The following is a 19172-nucleotide window of genomic DNA, read 5'->3' as shown; positions in this document are numbered from 1 at the left end:
CAGCACAAACTTTGATCCAACAAATTTGCACGGCTACTAAGATGGAGATAGCGTACACATGGAAAAGACCCCAACCACCTACTCCGGATGAAATCCTGCGACGCATAGATGGGACATGCACTCTCTATCGACTTACGGTGCTGAAATATCACCATCTCCCCAAATTCAACCAGGTTTGGCAACCTTACATTTCCTGGAGACATCTGACCTTTACTTTAACTTAATGGAGTTTCTCAATCACATTGACCATTGTTCATATGACATTGACAGCTGGAGCGACAGATCGATGACTTGATTTTTACTTGTTGTGTATAGCATGAGGGGGGGAGGGGGGATAATGTACATTTCAGTGTTCTATTTTTCATTTGATAATGCTGTTTGATTCTACGTTTATTGCATATCTTGCTTATCAATGTTTGTATTATACAGCAATAAAAATTGTAAATAAAAAAAAAACAGACAAGAGCAGTTTCAAGCCCTCCTAGAAAAGTTTCTGCACCGAAGGCCGAGACACGGGCCGCACACAGGAGGCCATGGCAGAGGAGATACAGGGAGTGCATCTTTCCTCCATGAACATCCTTGCTAGGCATGCCAGAGGACTATATTGTGTGCAGTAGGGATGTGAATCGTTTATCTGACGATTGAAAATATCGTCTGATATTTTCAATATCGTCACATATCGGGGGGTCCCAAATAGCGATAGGAAACCCCACGATTAATTTAGTGGGTTTTCTTATCATTATGGGGGGGGGGGGGCAGGAAGAAAGGACACAACCTAAAAACACAACCTGACCCTTTAAAATGAGTTTGTTAGTATCCCAACACCCTCTGGACCCCCCCCCAAATTTTTTTTTAAATACCTGGTGGTCCAGCGGGGGTCCCGGGAGCATTCTCCTGTGCTCGGACTGTCGGCTGCCACTAATCAAAATGGTGCCGATGGCCCTTTGCTCTTACCATGTGACGGGGCTATCAGTGCCATTGGTCAGCCCCTGTCACATGGTAGGTGCACTGGATGGCCCATGCCATTTTTAAAGATGGCACTGGCCGTCCATTGCTCCTACCATGTGACAGGGACCGGCCAATGGCACGGATACCCTGTCACATGCTAAGGGCAAAGGGCCATCGGCGCCATTTTGTTTACTGGCAGCCAACGGCCCGACCGCGGGAGAATGCTCCCGGGAGTATCCCCCCACCCAAATTTTGGGTGGGGGTCTGGAGGGTGGGGGGATACTAACAAACTCATTTTAAAGAGTCGGCTGTATTTTTTGGTTATCGTCTCGGGCACAGCTGATAAAAAAAAACCCGATCGGACTGCAAGATAAAAATTTCACAATGTGAATCGGAACCAGAATCCGAACTGATACAGGTTCCGATTCACATCTCTAGTGTGCAGGTATCACCTCAGTTCTCAGACTATCCTGGATTAATATGAAGAAATCTGAAGGGTTTTGGATTTGGTCATTGAAAACTCCCATGCTGTGCCTAGCCTCACCAAACAGTTGGCCACCCTGTATTTCATGGCAACCGGCTCTTTCCAAATGACAGTAGGGGTCGTGGGGAAAATCTCCCAAACCACTTTTTCATGCTGCCTGGACCAGGTCATCACAACAGTCTCTGACCGCATTATTTATTTATTTATTTAAAGTTTTTTTTATACCGATTTTCCTGCATAAAATGCATATCAAACCGGTTTACAATGAAACAGAATGAGCAGGAAGTAAAATTCCTTAGTCTAATACATTTAAACGTCAATAATGAAATAATTTTAAACAAAATTAATTAATTAATTAAAATTAATTAATTAATGCTATGTAGCATTAATCGCTACATAGCATTTCCTCGGGACAGTAAGGACATGATGGACTTGAAGAGAGGCTTTTATGCCTTCGTAAACTTTCCTAATGTTCTGTGAACTATCAACTGCATTCACGTTGCCAACATTCCGCCCCATGACAGGGAGGAGATGTACCGCAACAGTAAGCTCTTCTACTCCATCAACTTGCAAGTGGTCTGTGACGCTCAAATGCGTATCCTCAACATGGTGGCCAAGTACCCGGGAGCTGCACATGATTCTTTTATACTTAGGTAATCAGGCCTGTGTGAAAATTTTGAGGATGGCCTGTACAGTGACAGTTGGCTCATAGGTGAGAGAGATGCCTCTTTCTATATTCCATCTCCAGCTATGTGTTTGTTGCAAAAGGTATAGACATTGGGGGTAGCTGGGGGAGGAGGAAAAGCATCACAGCCATGACAAGTGTCTTGTACAGTTACATGTACAGGCCATTGCCCCGGGGCTTGGCTTTTTCTTTCCATGCTGCAGAGGCCTGCTAATCTTGTGACAGCAAACAATGCACCGACTTGGTGTCTGAGCAGGCACTATATACTTTCAACATGTTCATTTTCAAAATGGCCCTGTTTCTATTCTCCCATTGGGAGCTATTACATCTCACTAATTAATGGCAAGCTTGTCCACACTGCTGGTACTGCACGATCATGTGTAGCCAGTTAGTGATGCATCATTCAGATTGTTGGCCACAGTTTGTCTTGAGCCTCACACTCCTCAACCAGAAGCTATGTCCTGTGCATGTTGGTGGCCTGGCATATTCCTTGTGTCGGGCCTCACAAATTGGTTTCTATGGAGGACATACTGCAGAACTGGCAGGGACATTTGCAATCACACCATGAGGTACCATTTTTTTCAGCTAACACAGGTATGGAAGCTCTTATGTATTGCTTCAAGTTTGGAAGCCTGCTACACACCAGTAGCCTTAGCTCGGTTGCCAGGGCCTGACACGCAAGTGTTGGAATACCCAGATGAGATTTATTAGTCTGGAAGAGTTGAGCTACTTTTGGCTACTACTATCCTGCACATATCCTGGCCCAGAAAAAATGTGACATGCACTTAAGCTAGTCAAATCAACATTTAAGGCTCAGGGAAAGGTACAGGCTACCTTATAGGATGCTGTGTTTTATAGGATGCTGTGATTTTCAAGCCATATCTGCAAGTGACAATGCTATGATTAGTGGCTTATATCTGACTTTGCTAGAGGAGATTCTGGGTATGGCTGCAGGACCTGGCTTCTCACCCCTTTTCCATTCTTAACATGCCAGCAGAGGTGAGGTACAATGAGGCCTTATGTGCTACCTTCTGTGTCATCTATCATACCTTCGGAGTTCTTTTCTATTTGGTCAAGACAGTTGGAGCTTTAATGTATGCCCCACCCAAAGTTGGAGATATAGTGCTGGTCTGCTGTGACTTCTTTCATCTCGCTCTATGCCATGGACTATGAATGGATATAGTTCCTGATCTTCCCCCAGATTCCCCGTGTGTCCCCACACGAGCCGAAGACACAATACTGAGTGGCTGCCAGCTTCGGCAAAACCTTATACAATGCAATTTTGCCTGAGAGGCCTCACCTACCACATCTCCTTCCAGGGAAGAAAGGCTAGTAGACTGTTAGCTGCTGCTTTCCTCACTATCATCTTTCTTTCTCGCAATGCTTCTCTGGCTGGGTCACTGTGTAACAGAAACCATGTATGTCTACTCTAGATTTGTCTTGACAATGGAACCGTACAGTGTACTGGAAAAGCAGTTGTGAAAGTAAAAATGACATAAAATACATGTGGCTGCTAAAATGTGTTTTGCATCATATTGACACTAAAAGAGGCATATGTTGCACATGAGTTTGTGAATGACTGCCAACACAGTTTTCATAGTTTGGCCTAGCTAGCACCATGTGGCTTGTTGGCCCTCCTCTGCAGATCCCATCCTAGTGCTCACATGTGGATGCGATAGTGCCACAAGTGTGATGCCACCCCAGCTGGTCCTCAAACATGGAGAGCTACAGCTCTAGAAATGCTGTAAATGTCAAATAGCTCAGTAGCTTAAAGGCACAGCCTACAGGTACAGGTAGACAGTTAAAGGTTTCAATGACAGAGTTCCCATTTTACGGCCTCATTCCATAGCTGACAAACGTGTGCTTGTGAAGTTACACACCTGTACAGGCTCGGCTTACTGTCACATGGGAATGTCAAGACACAGCTGATAACACTGTGTTACCAGTTTTAGAACCACTGGTGACTCAGTTTTACAACTGGATCCAGATTTCCTGGACATATGGATCCAGTCCTGGTCTTACTCCCATGCATGCAGGTATTGACAGGGCTGGTGAAAGGGGATTAGGTGCCCTAGGCACCTTCTGCCTTGCACTGCGCCCCTCCCCCTTGATCACGCTGACACCCCCCACTCCATCCCTAGTCACAGCCCCAACTCCTATCTCTGGGGCAGTGACCTCATGCCATTGCTCTCCCACCCTCTGTGCTGCCTTCCCAAATTTAAATATCACTTAAAGTAAGAGAAAGCTATGCTAAACTAATGGTCCTCAGAAAACTGAAACGTTATTAACACTTTCAAATTTCTGAACTGTTCTACAGGCACTGATATTTGCAAGCACTGACTACTGTAATGACCTGTTCTTAGGTCTACCATAAACAACCATAAGACCACTTCAAATATTACAAACCTCTGCTGCATGAATACTTACAGGGAAAAAGAAAAGAGATCACATTACTGAAATACTAGCAGAATTACATTGGCTACCCATTGAACAAAGAATACAATATAAAGCACTCTGTACAGTACATAAACTAATTCACGATGAAAAAGCGGAGTGCTCAACACAGCACTGCTTGTACACGTCCCACAACAAAATCTCAGATCAGCCAACAAAGCCCTCCTAACTGTCCCCTCTGTGAAAACAGCAAGACTTACACAAGTGAGGGTTCGAGCACTGTCCCTGGCAGGACCATTACTATGGAATAATATGCCCCTGGAAATAAGATTACAGAGCAATTATAAACTATTCAAAGGAAGTTTTAAAACCTGGCTTTTTAAACAAGCGTTCTACAAAGCAAATGGAGAATAAGTCGAGAAATACAACTGGCATTAATGCTCCAACAAACAGCACTTAATTATCTATATGCATTTTCCATATTTGAAGACCTACCACTAATTTTAATTAATAGTATACAGCACACTTTTGAAAAGGACAAGATTTATGACATTCACTCAAATAGTCTTTATTTTGAATTTTGATGTAACCGAAAGATTTTGGCACCATTATACACGTATTACCCAGTTCTCTACTGAACATATCCATTTGTGCCTTTTTGTAAACTGTTGTGATGGTATATAACTTAACGACGGTATAAAAAAGATTTTAAATAAAAATTAAAAATAAATAAAATAACCCCTCCATCCTCCTGACCCCTCCCAGACTCACAAAAACCCCTGGTGGTTAGCAGGGGGTCTGGGAATGATCTGCTGCTCCCAGGCCATCGACTGCCGCCAGTAACCAAATGTGCCGGTGACCTTTAGCTCTTACTATCAGGCCGATACAGAAAGAAACGTGGGAGAGCGGGCGAGCACCCACTCTCCCAGCACATGCACAGGCCAGGGTCCTGTGCACGCGATCCAGTAAATAAAAATATGCTAATTAGGGCCGTGGTTAAAGGAGGCATCCCTAGCGCATCCCTAGCGCCTCCTTTTTGACAGGAGTGGCGGCTGTCAGCGGGTTTGACAGCCGATGCTCAATTTTGTTGGCGTCGGTTCTCAGAGCCACTGACAGCCACGGGTTCGGAAACCGGACGCTGGCAAAATTGAGCATCCGGTTTTCAACCCGCGAGCCGTGGGCTGATTTTAAATTATTTTATTTTTTTATTTTTGATTATTTTTTACTTTTGGGACCTCCGACTTAATATCGCCATGATATTAAGTCGGAGGGTGTACAGTAAAGCAGTTTTTACTGCTTTTCTGTACACTTTCCCAGTGCCAAGAGAAATTAAAGCCTACCTTTGGGTAGGCGCTAATTTCTGAAAGTAAAATGTGCGGCTTGAATGCACATTTTACTTTCTGAATCGTGCGGGAATAACTAATAGGGCCATCAACATGCATTTGCATGTTGCAGGCGCTATTAGTTTCGGGGGGGGTTGGACGCACGTTTTTGACATGCTATTACCCCTTACTGAATAAGGGGTAAAGCTAGCGCGTCGAAAATGCGAGTCCATCCGCGGTTTAACAGAGGCTACTGCTGTCATTGGCCGGACAATGTCACATGGTAGAGGCCTGGTAGCAGTCCTATTTGAGAGTCTCTTTTTCCAGTCACTGGTCTCCTTAGCCTCTTCTCTGTTGATCATATCATGCACAGTAGGCATAGAAGCTGCCACCCCAGGCTGCATCATTGGACACTCACTATATTCGCTGGCAGGGTAGGGCTACCTTCTTTCTTCCATATATAGTAGGGATGTGAATCGTTTTAGGACGATTAAAATTATCGTCCGATAATTTTAATATCGTCTTAAACCGTTATGGAACACAATACAATAGAGATTCTAACGATTTATCGTTATAAATCGTTAGAATCGTGAGCCGGCACACTAAAACCCCCTAAAACCCACCCCCGACCCTTTAAATTAAATCCCCCACCCTCCCGAACCCCCCCCAAATGAGTTAAATAACCTGCGGGTCCAGCGGCGGTCCGGAACGGCAGCGGTCCGGAACGGGCTCCTGCTCCTCAATCTTGTTGTCTTCAGCCGGCGCCATTTTCCAAAATGGCGGCGAAAAATGGCGGCGGCCATAGACGAACACGATTGGACGGCAGGAGGTCCTTCCGGACCCCTGCTGGACTTTTGGCAAGTCTCGTGGGGGTCAGGAGGCCCCCCACAAGCTGGCCAAAAGTTCCTGGAGGTCCAGCGGGGGTCAGGGAGCGATTTCCCGCCGCGAATCGTTTTCGTACGGAAAATGGCGCCGGCAGGAGATCGACTGCAGGAGGTCGTTCAGCGAGGGTTCCGGCGCCTCGCTGAACGACCTCCTGCAGTCGATCTCCTGCCGGCGCCATTTTCCGTACGAAAACGATTCGCGGCGGGAAATCGCTCCCTGACCCCCGCTGGACCTCCAGGAACTTTTGGCCAGCTTGTGGGGGGCCTCCTGACCCCCACGAGACTTGCCAAAAGTCCAGCGGGGGTCCGGAAGGACCTCCTGCCGTCCAATCGTGTTCGTCTATGGCCGCCGCCATTTTTCGCCGCCATTTTGGAAAATGGCGCCGGCTGAAGACAACAAGATTGAGGAGCAGGAGCCCGTTCCGGACCGCTGCCGTTCCGGACCGCTGCTGGACCCGCAGGTTATTTAAGTCATTTGGGGGGGGGTTCGGGAGGGTGGGGGATTTAATTTAAAGGGTCGGGGGTGGGTTTTAGGGGGTTTTAATGTGCCGGTTTTGCGATTTTTCGATTTTTCGATTTTTCACGATTTTTCACGATATTTTACCCCCCCAAACGGCAACAATACGATTCCCTCCCCCTCCCAGCCGAAATCGATCGTTAAGATGATCGAGGACACGATTCACATCCCTAATATATAGGTCAATTGCATTCCTATGCATACATAGAGGTGGTGCACCCATATCTGCTGTAGAATCAAGGGGAAAGGTTTTGCTTAGCACTTTTGGCTCTTCCCTTGTACACTAACCAACCTTTCCCTTCAATACCACTATGTACTTGATGACTTTGGAACAGAGTGTCAGCTGCTGTGTGACAACTAGGGAGGAGGAGTGAAGGAGTAGTGTCTTGTCCAGAATGACCAGAGGTTAAGAGCAGAAGGCCTAGAGGGATCAGGCAGACTTCTACAGACTGACTGCCATCCCTGTAAGGGGCCCCCTTCATGATCTGGATACCACCTGTAAGTATTATACAGATCCCCAAGTCATGCCAGTACAGGGGTTCCAGCCAGTAGACATCATATTTGGTTCACTATGAAAGTTGCAAATGGTTAGGTACAGATAACTTTTGAGTCATGACTCAAGTGAGGGGGCTGAAGATGAAGTTTTGTGTGATGATGACTCTAACTTCCCCTTAACACCACACAAGCTCTGTCCATCTCACATACAGGCCCATGTAAGCAGGAGTTAGGTAACAGTAAGCGGTGTGAAGAAGGCAACATAATGCAATACTGAAGGTCCCCAATAATAAACTTCTTCTTTACTTCTTGCTGTGTTCTTTAGGAACATACACTAAGTGTTCAGTTGTATGGCCTAGCACATATGGTCTTGCCTGCTGTGTAAGTGGCTACTTGGAATATGCAAGGGCATTCTAGCATGCAAGGTCTTGTGCAGGGCAAACTTTGTATCTAGTGAACTCTTTACAAAAATACCTCACAATGAATAGAGCCAACCAAGAAGTATATTTTTCAAATAAGCAACCACTTTATTAGGAAAGACATGTAGCCCACTATTTGAAATCAAGTCAAAGGTTAGGTAATCATATTTTGCAAGGACAAGATAGCAATTAGTACAAAACTTTGTAAATTACATGCACAGCACATTCTGTGTAGACTTGTACATATATTGTTTAACATCATTACATATACAGGCATAGCAACTTATCCTTTTGGCACAATCATGATTACAACAAAGACAATAGAAAGCAGAAGTGGCAACCCTAATAGCTATAGTACAGCTCTAATATTGGAGTTGATAAAGCAGCCTTGCTATGTGATGACTCAGAAAAGGCCTCAAACAGTCCATGTTGAAAGAGTGCATTCAATGGGACAGCCTAAGATCCAAGGCAGTAGAGTTCAAGTGAAGGCCCCAGACTGTCCATGTTGAAAGAGAACACTCAAGGCACAGTCTGAGAGCCAAGGCAGCAGAGTTCACGTGAAGGCAGCAGGACCAAGACCAAAAAGCATAGCATGGAGGCAGTAGGACCAGGACCAAAAAGCACAGCAAAGAGGAAGGAGGCCCAGGAGAAGACACAGCAGCATGGAGGCAGGAGATCCAGGAGAAAACACAGCAGCATGGGGGCAGCAGTAGTATGAGCTGAGTTGAGATGAGACACCAGCATCTGGAGCAGGAGATGAGACATGATGAGAAGAGGCAGCAGCTAGACTGTGACTGGAGACTGCATCAAGGAGGATGGAATATAAGCAGAGCATCGAGGAGGGGCTTAGAGTTAGGCTGCTGGACCACAATGGATGATAGTAGACCATCCCTTCTGCATGCTGGCACAGGAACTCTGTAGGAGGATGGGCCCAGTAGCCTTCTTCCATCTAGCTGGCACAGGAACTCTGTAAAGGAGCCCATTCAAGATTGATGATACAACTCTTCTTATTTGGTATTTGATGCCACAACCTTTAGTCCTTTATGGCCCCATGCCACGTCGTGGCTTGCCACTTGGGGGGGGCATGTCTTTTGGGGGCCCACCCCTCAGGTGTCTGTCAGCCCGGGGACTGCTGTGGGGTATGGACTCCATTGATGCTAGGGAAAACACAGATGGCTGTTTGGGCATCCTTTGCAGGATCTGTGTCAGCATGTTCGTCATGCTATTGACTGCTGCTGCCAGTGTCATAACATTCTACGTGTTTGCAGTAGTCTAATCTCACAGGATCTGGTTCTGCCTGTTGACAGCATCCTGACGCACATTAGCTCTACCCGTATGTGTAGCAGGTGTACCTCATGCCTCCTTTCCAGTTGGTTCAACTGCTCATGCATAGACTCCTCTGTTGGTGGCAGGGATGTTGTTGGTGATGGTGCCGGGCCTGGTGCTGTCATAGTGGTGTGGACTGCAGTAATTTGGGCCTCCAAATGTGGCATGATGGGGTTTCTGAGCTGCTACTGCCAAGGGCATGGTGCTTCAGGCTGGCACTGTGGTGTGCTGGCTCTAGGTTGAGATGATTCTATAGGCTTCCTCTCAAGGCTCTGTTCCTCTATGAAGCCAGAGAAGTTGAGGGACACATTGAGTGGGCTTGGTGAACCCAGGGGTTGCAGCATCTGTAATGGTTCCTGAGCCTGTGCTTGCTGCTGCTCCTCCTCTTCCTCCTCACTTACTTGGGTCTGGGGATCCATCAGAAAGGGCCTATGCAAAAGGGCTGCTGGGCTGCTGCACTGTTGGTTCCTGGGACTTGCTGGCTGATCCATGGGGCTTCTTGCCTGGAACCAGAAGCTTTGTGGGCAAGAACTGTGAAATAAAATCATATCACAACAGAAGAATGTGCGGCAATCAATTAAACAGGACAATAGCACTATAAATGAAGTATAAACAATTTAATAAGTGCACACAGTGGCAAATGGCTGCTATGACGGAGGCCTCTTTTCCCCACCCCCACCCCACCCCTTTTGTAAAGCCCTAGGACTTAGGTGTGTCCCAGGACTTTACGCACGTTGCCGGGCCTATAGAAAATAGGCCCGGCGCGAATAACCCCCCCTATGCACGTAAATCCTCTGGATTTACACACATAGGGCTTTTAAAATCTGGCCCTATATGAATTCAAGTAAACATAGGACAAGCTTAGGGGATCTCTGAAGTAGTGGTAGGGATTATATTGTTGAGCTGTTGTGTGGATGGGCAGACTGGATAGGCCATAAGGTATTTTTCTGTCATCATGTTTCTATGAAGATTTGAACCAGAGCCAAAATTAATTAGGACAATTTTGGGGATCTGGTTCACCCTTTTCCTTAGAGAGAAACAGATTCATTAATGTTACTTGTTGATATCTGGAACAAAAAATTAGGTTCTGCCCTGAATATTGTGGATACCAAAAACATTTTGAATGGTACAGAGGGAATATCATCACCCTGGTTCATGGAGGATCTTCAAGCCTTGAAATGGATGATAAGGGCACCAGAAATGTTGCAAAACACTCACTCTGCCATAGATAAGAAAGTGTGTATGGCCCATATTAAGAACTATAGGCTAGAATTAGAAAAAGGCAAAGATTTCATTATTTGCTTATTTCTTTTGCTCAACATAGCTCATGAGAATTATTTAGGATTATAAAGGGCTTTACTTGCCCATCTTGTTTGCTTAATGAGAACAATTCTCTCCTGGATTGTGTGTTTGCATCATATTTTACAGAAAAAGTTAGATTTGTCTGCAGTTAGACACAATCCCAGGGATCTAATTAGAGGAAAAGAAATAAAAACAGGTCTCTTCTCCATTGTTCTCTGTGGAATTAAAAGCATAGAAACATGATAGTAGAAAAAGACCATATGGCCTATTTAATCTTGTCCATCAATAATACTTCTCGGCTCTACAATCTTTACCCCTTAGAGATCCTTTGTGCTTGTCCCATGCTTTCTTTAATTCAGATACTGTCCTAGTCTCTAATATCTCCACTGGGAGCAGTTTCATGCATTCACCACCTTTTCTGTAAAAATATTACCTCTCAGTCTACCCTCTTTCATCCTTATTCCATCACCTCTCATTCCAGAGTCTCTTTTCTAATGAAGGAGACCTACCTCCTATGCATTGATACCTCTGAGTTATTTCAATGCCTCTATCATATTTCCCCTATCATACCTTTCTTCTAGGGTATACATGTTTAGATTTGTTATTCAGTCCCCATATACCTTATAAAAAAGATTAGTATATGTACATTGTATGGAACACTGTATATAGCAGTATGCAAACAAATAAATAACTAAATAACTACATAAATAACTACATATGATCAATTACTATTTTAGTAGCCACCCTCTGGACTGACTCCATTCTTATGGAGGTGCAGACTTCAGAACAGTACACATTATCCCAAATGAGGTCTCATAAGGGAATTATACAAGGGCAATATCACCTCCTTTTCCTGCTGACCATTCTTCTTCCCATGCACCCAATCATCCTTCTGACTAGCTGTCATCTTATCCACTTATATGGCCACATTGAGATCATCAGATTCAATCACAATTTTGCTTTCTTTGCTGCCCCTCCCCCCATCTCTGCCCTGCTTCCTGCTGCAAGTAGTCTTATTGAAGAGGCTTGATCCTAGTCTATCCTACATCTTCCTCCCCAGCTTACTTCTGCAAGATGGGGAGGATAAAATGCTGGACCCAGATATCTACCTTAGGATTTTTTAGGTCATGGATCTTTTAACTGGTACAAATGAAGATAAGTGCAATTTTCAAAATCCATGTACCTGGTGGATTTTTACTATTTACCCAGGCTAACTGGCTTTTTGAAAATTGCCCAGCCCTTACTCAGGTAAAAATATATGAAGGAATCAACATCTTTTTCCCAAATTCAGGGTAGGAGTTCATGGGGACATTTTGTTTAGGAGAAAAGAAGAAAATAATGAATGTAGATTACATTTTAAAACCTAAAGCACGGATTTTAAAAAGGCTATGAGCATACATTTTGGGGTTTATGCACATGGCAGGGCCTTGCGTGTGCTGCGTGCATTTTACAACAGGCCTGGCCATGCATGTAAACCCCAGTATGTGCAGAAGTGCCTGCTGAGGGGAAAGGGGTGAACCAGAAGGGTATGGTATGGGTGGGGAGGGACTGGGTGGGGAGGGCAGGTTAGGACAGCACCATTAGCCGCTGTCCCAGGGAAGCGCATGCCAGCAGCCAGTCGGTGTGTGTAGAATACTTCTGCTCTAAAAGAGCAGTAAGTCTTAAAATAAGAAAACTGGGGATAGTTAGGGTAGGTTTAGGGGGTGGGGAGAAGAGGGAAAGAGGGAGGAAGGATAGAGTTAGGTGTAGGAAAGTTTCCTCCCAGTCTGCCCCTTAATTAGAGTGGACTGGGAGGGAACTGGGGGAAGCCCGATTGTGTTGCCGCATGTTGTCTTTTAAAGTCCTGCCCCCCCCCCCCCCCCAGCCCTGCGCACGTGTGTTGTAGGCTGCCTGGACATGCATGCGCAGATTTTAAAATTGGTGCGTTCCTTTTAAAATTGACCCCTTACAGCATTATTTTCATGAGAGTAAGCAGGTGCACATCTCAACAGAAATTCTTTCCCTGGACAATTTTCAAAAAAAGAACAGGCTTTTATTTTTCCTTTGAAAACTAATGCAAAGCTTGCTGGTAAAAGTGTCTATAGACACTGTATATATATAGACAGTCTTCAAAATTGATCCCATAATGAATTTTAATGAAGGGAAGCCACTTTAAGAAGACAAAGAGGTTGAATCTGGCATTCTTTCTTCTTAGCTTAGCTAACATGACTTTCTAGTTGCTGTACAAGTCTGTGGCTCTGTGAGTGATCTACATCTTTCATAAAAGGAGCTGCCTCACTAGGCATGTTTAGAGTAAAATAATTCTTTATGGTTCGATAAGTTTTTTTGTAGGCCACAATCATTTGTTTGGTTTGGTTAAAATGGAAAAAAAAATGTTATTTCATTTTTATTTGTGCAATGGTTTGCCTTTATAGTCAATGGAAGAAACAATGAAGCCTATTTGGAGTACCCAAATTGGGCTTTTTGTGTCATTTTGAATGAAACAGGTGGATAGATATCATCAGAAGGGTGAAGGCTTGCCAAAACATCAAGACTATGCCATGGCGCCAAATGTAGTATGAAGTGTCCAAGAACCTGCAATGAGGCAAAATGGTACCGGCAGAGACAGGAATTCTCTAAGGCACCATTAGAGGAAAATAGCAGACAAAATGGCCAGATCATCCAAAGGCTGCAAAAGTGGAGCAATGAGCAACAATATCAGTGGCATGAACCTCCCAAGAATGAACAAAAGGGGCAAATTGGCACTATGAGCAACTCAAAGTACCATGAAGGGGATAAAATCAGTAATAGGTCAAAGTAGCTTAAAGAGTGGCATGAACACCTCAAAGCATCATAGGGTGTAACATAGCCACCCAGAGTGGCAAAAATACCACAAGACTCCAAAATATGGGCAAAAGGACCAACAACATTGATAAAAATCCCTAGGCAGGGTGAAGCCAGAGGAAATCTCTAGAGGATGCCTCATGTCATTTCCTTATGGCATCATTAGGTACTGGCTATTCAGGCTTGGAGTTAGTCTTCAGTGGAGGCTAAGATGCTAATACTTAGAGGTACCAAATGCTGATTAGCTGTTTAATATCTTGTGATTCAGAGAATCCAGAAAATTCTTCTTCTTCTGAAACAGTTTTTGCAAATACTGCCTCCATTACCTCAGAAGCAGTAATCATAGAGGAATATGGTCCTGGTTCAGGGTGCTGCATTTCTGCAGTCCTTGACTTTTGCTGTGGTATAATTAATTGAAAGCTAAATACCAGATGAGATCAACAATCATAAGGGAATTGAGTTTAGAGAAAATCAGGCATGAAACTGTCAAATTGACAAAATGGATAAGACCTGTGTAAAGCATCAGATAGCCAGGGCAAGACCAAGAATTGGCAAGTACAGCAGGGGAAAAGTATTTTAAATGAAGCTTGAAGATAGATGGAGCAGAGAAGGAAACACCTTAAGGTAGTAAGGCTATCTTGGAGCGGTGGCGGCAGCAGTGGCACTAGCAATTAAAAACAGAAATGATAGAACAGAGCAAGATAGCAAAAAGAGTGGTTGAGGTGTACCTCAAGGACTGAGATATGAGGAAGAATGTCTTCTAAAGCCCAAGGAATGAGGAGGGGCAAACAGTACTAGGAGTACCATGAAGTGCCTGAAGAGTGGTGCTTCAAGCATGCCAAGCAATGGATGGTCAGGGCAAGACCAAGACCAAGAGTGGGCAAGTACCTTAGGAGAAGGGGATTTAGAAAGAAGCTTGAAGACAGCAGATCTTATATTCATTTATTTTTAGAGGATTAAGCATCTTAAGGTACAAAGAAGCTTGAGAGGGGGCAGAAGCAGTGGTGCTGAGGATTAAATACAGAAATGGTAGGAATAGAGCAATACAGGAAGAAGAGTGACTGAAAACCTCTCAAGGTATACCTTGAGGCCTGAGGCAAGAAGAAAAATGGCATCAAAAGCCTAAAGAGTAATGCGGCATGTATACAAAGCAACAAATGGTGAAGGCAGGACCAAGAGTTTGCAAATAATGTAAGGGAAGAGGATTTAAAAAAAAAAGTTTGACCAACAGCACAAAGACCAAGGTAGACCAAGATAGAAAAATGGAAAATCAGAAGAAACATTGGCTGTGAGGAGAGGCATGTATTTTTTTTCTTTTTTCACATTTATTTTTGTGGGGACAAAAACCTAGCATGACAAAGATAGAAGTAGTGTGGAAGAACTAGGCCGGGATTGAAAAAAGGGTAGAATAAAATGAAGAAACTTTGTTTCTGGGGTCAAAACATCCCAGGATAACAAGGAAAGAAGTAGTGTGGGAGATCTAGGCTGGGATTTAAGAAAAGTAGAACAAAATGAAGAAACATATTTTTCTGGGGACAAAATACTCCGGTATAACAAAGAAAGAAAGAAGATGGGTAGGAGAAATAGGCTGATATCCAAACAGAATTCCCATGGTGGAACTTCATAATCAAGGCAAGTATGCATAGTAGTAGCAGCATTACCTCTAATGAGATACATCAAGGACATGGCAGATAGGCATAGTAAAAGAATCACCTTCAAGGTGACAGTTTTGGTAATGAATTGCAGAATATAAGTACTTGTCAATAAATAAATAAATAAATAAATAAATAAGGTGGAATATCTGGGGCATGGCAGGTAGGTAGAGCTGCAGCAAAACCCCCACAGTGATATATCTAGTGAGTGGCAGGTAGGCAGAGAGGTAGCAAGATCCCTCAAGGTTGTATAGCCAAAGGAAGTCTTCCCTCACCAATATACCACATTTTTTGAAGGCTCTTCAATCTGCTACATTTTTTTGAAGGCAATGATAAACATGTGGATAACGATGAGTCAGTGGCCAAAAAAAGCAAATAGAATGCTAGGACTTATTAGGAATGGAATAGAGAATAAAACAGAGAATATCATAATGCCTTTGTATCATTCCATAGTGCAACAACACCTTGAGTATTGTGAGCAATTCTGATCACCATATCTCAAAAAAAGATTATAGTGGAATTAGAAAAGTCACAGAGAAGGGTAAATGAGCTCATTCTCTGCCCATAGTTATTTTATTTTATATATCTTTTTTACGTTTAATATTTAATATTTATTGATCTACGTTCTTTTGTTCAATAATTTGTTGATTGTTTAATGTTACACTGCACGTTCTCTGTTCAATACTTTGTCTATTGTTTAATGTAACGCCTTACCGGCGACAGTTTTGTTATATGGAAACCGTCTTGATTTGATATGTATATCGAGAATGTCGGTATATAAAAACCCTAAATAAAATAAATAAATAAATAAATAAATACAATGATAAAGGGGATAGAGCAATTTCTGTATGTGTAAAGGCTTTGGAGGCGAAGGCTCTTCAGATTGGAGATGAGATGGCTGAGGAGAAGATAAGATAGAAGTCTATAAAATAATTAATGGAGTGAAATAGGTAAATGCAAATTAGTTGTTTACTCTTTCAAAAAGCACAAAGACTAATAGGTGACTGGGTGGGGGGTTTGATGTTGGGACTTTGGAAGGAATTGATTGATTTACTTGAAGGGTGGGGGATGGGTATGGAAAGGGATACTTGAGCCTGAAAGCAATTGTTTGTTAGGGGGGCGCCACCATGCACATACTTAATTTTTTTTCTCACATTTTGGGGGAGTCAGGGCCATCTTGAACTGGCAGCCCAAGGTTGAGATGGGGGTCAGCACTGACTCCAGCTCTACCTCCCTATTTGCAGTGACTTTTTTTTCTACCACTTTAAATGTGCTGTGGTAGCCTTGGGACCCATGGTAGAGACCCAGGCCTCCCGCTGCACATCAAAAGCATTTCCAATAGGTGTAGATGTTTTATCACAGCTGACCAACTTTTAGGTCAGCTGCAAAAAAATATTTACATAGAATTGGCAAGAAATGAACTTTTTGCATGAATTTTCATTATTTATGCTTGCAAATCACACGCAAAGAAGGCCATTGTAATAGGGGAGGGTATCTGGGTGTGGAGATGCAAAATATCATGTAAGTTGAACGATACATGTGATTTAATATACGTTAGAGCCCTAACACAGCTTGATGAATCACCCGGTTAGTCTGAAAAGAGAAAAGTGATAAGTGAAATGGCTCAAGAATCAATTTTGGGGTCAATTCTTTTCAATATCTTTATGAGTGATATTGCAAAGGAGTTTGAAGGAAACTTTTGTCTTTTTAAAGATAACTCTAAGATCTGCAACAGAGTAAACAAACCTGAAGGAGCAGTGAGAATAAGAAGCAATTTAAGAGATCTCAAGGATTGGTGAAATGTTTGGCTTCTAGGATTCAATATTAAGAAGTGCAGAGTCATGTATTTGGGATGCAGTAATCCAGTGGAGCTGTATGTGATTTGGGGTGGGGGGTGGGGGAGGGGATGACTGATGTGCATGGATTGAAAGACCTCAGGGTGGTACTGTCTAATGTTCTGATGGTAGCATAGCAAAGTGACAAGGCAGTGACCAAGGCTAGAGGAATGCTGGGCTGTTTAAAGAGTGAGATAACCAACAGGAAAAAACTGGCAATAATACTCCAGTACAAGTCATTAGTTAGGCTTTACTTGAAATACTCGGGTCAGTTCTGGAGACCATGTCTGTAAAAGGTTAGAGCAGGCTAGAAGTGGTCCAAAGAGCAGTCACCAAAATTGTGTGGAGTTTGCACTGAAAGCCATATGACATGAGACTGAAGGACCTAAATAGATTTATGCTAAAGGAGAGGAGAAATACAAAATATATGGTACAGATTTTTAAATACCCAAATGGTATTAAGGATGCACATGAATCAAACCTGATAGAAAGAAAACTGTTGAACAAGAGGTCATAATATGAAAATTCAATAGGGTAGTCTCAGGAACAATGTTAGGAAACACATTACAGGAAATATATTTATTCACAGGAAAGGGTGGTGGATGGATGGAATGACCTCCTTGAAGAAGTGGTGAAGACAAATACTGTATTGGAATTCAAAAGGACATGGGATAAGTACAGGGGATTCCTAGAGACTAGTGGACGGAAATGAAGAAACAAGATAACCTGTGGTACTTTTTTCTGTAACATTTCTGCATGGGGGTAACCTGCATGAAGCAGCAATTGCTACCTTTAACAGAAGACATGGGTGTAACCTTCATGGAGTAGAAGTTACAATGCTAAACAACTTGATGGACAAATTGGATAGACCATTTGGGCATTTTTCTACCATTGATTAGTTTGTAAATAGATCCTTCAGACAATTTCTTGGAGTGAAGAAATATTCAGTATCTCATGTTATTACCAATAGGAAAGTTCTAGTTGATCTATGTGTTAAAACTTTGTGTGCACACTAAGGCCATTTAGCATGCAAATAGAATAGCATGCTATACACTATCATCCAAATTTTAAAAGGCCCGCACACGTAAATTTCGGAGGTTATGTGCTTGGCCCTGCCTTGCTTGCACCACGCCTATTTTCGGTAGTGCCCAGCCAAGTGCGTAACCCCTATTATGCGCCAAAGTGCCAGGCCTCTCAAAAGGGGCAAGCTAAGGGGATCTGGGCAGGGAGGGGCGGGGCAAGGGTGGGCTGGGATAGTGCTGTTAGATGTTGTCCCAGGGAAGTGTGCGCCAGCAGCTGGCCAGGGCATGGAAGATACTTCTACTCCGGAAGAGCAGTAAGTATCAAAATAAACAAATTTGGGGTAGCTAGGTAGGGGTTAGAAGTCAGGATAGAGAGGGGAAAGTGGAGGAAGATTAGGTACGGGGGTAGGGAACTGGAAAAAAGGCGATTGAGTCTCCATGCATAATTTGAAAATTCCCCCCTGCACGTGAGAGTCACAAGCCGCCCGCCCGCACATGCATGCATAATGTTAAAATCTGGCACACGTGCACATGGACATTGTATTTTGTAATATGCATGCGGCGACGCACGTCCATGTGTGTGCGCTGGGAACAATGCGCACATGGATGCGTGCACGAGGGTCTTAAAATTGACCCCCATGACAAAAGTGATCTTAATTAAAAAATCCCTAATTACATTAGTGAATACATGCTAAAATGAACACATACCAACATTTTAAAGAAGGAAGTCCACAATTAAGATTTAGTGTCTGAGTGTAAACAGTGTGGTATTCTCTCCTCTACCTGATACTTCTTGTGTACCTGCTAAAACCTAAAATTGTATACTTACATCACACTAGATGTTCAGAAAGCAGGCCATCAGGGCTAGCACACAAACTTGTAACCCTGGGAGTAGGCCATGTCCTGGGTGCTTTCTCTAGTGCTCTCACTGCCCTCAGCATTCCAACACCAAAATTAAGGGACCTGTGTGTCTTGATCTCCCTCCCACTTTCCCAACACATGTATTTATTTATTTAGATTTATTTAGAAGAAAGGGGCCTTGGTTCCAGTGTTCTTTCCATCCT

The sequence above is a fragment of the Rhinatrema bivittatum genome, chromosome 6, assembly GCF_901001135.1.
Source record: "Rhinatrema bivittatum chromosome 6, aRhiBiv1.1, whole genome shotgun sequence".
Classification (NCBI taxonomy): domain Eukaryota; kingdom Metazoa; phylum Chordata; class Amphibia; order Gymnophiona; family Rhinatrematidae; genus Rhinatrema; species Rhinatrema bivittatum.
The sequence above is the reverse complement of the archived record's forward strand: the minus strand, read 5'-3'. Positions refer to the sequence as shown.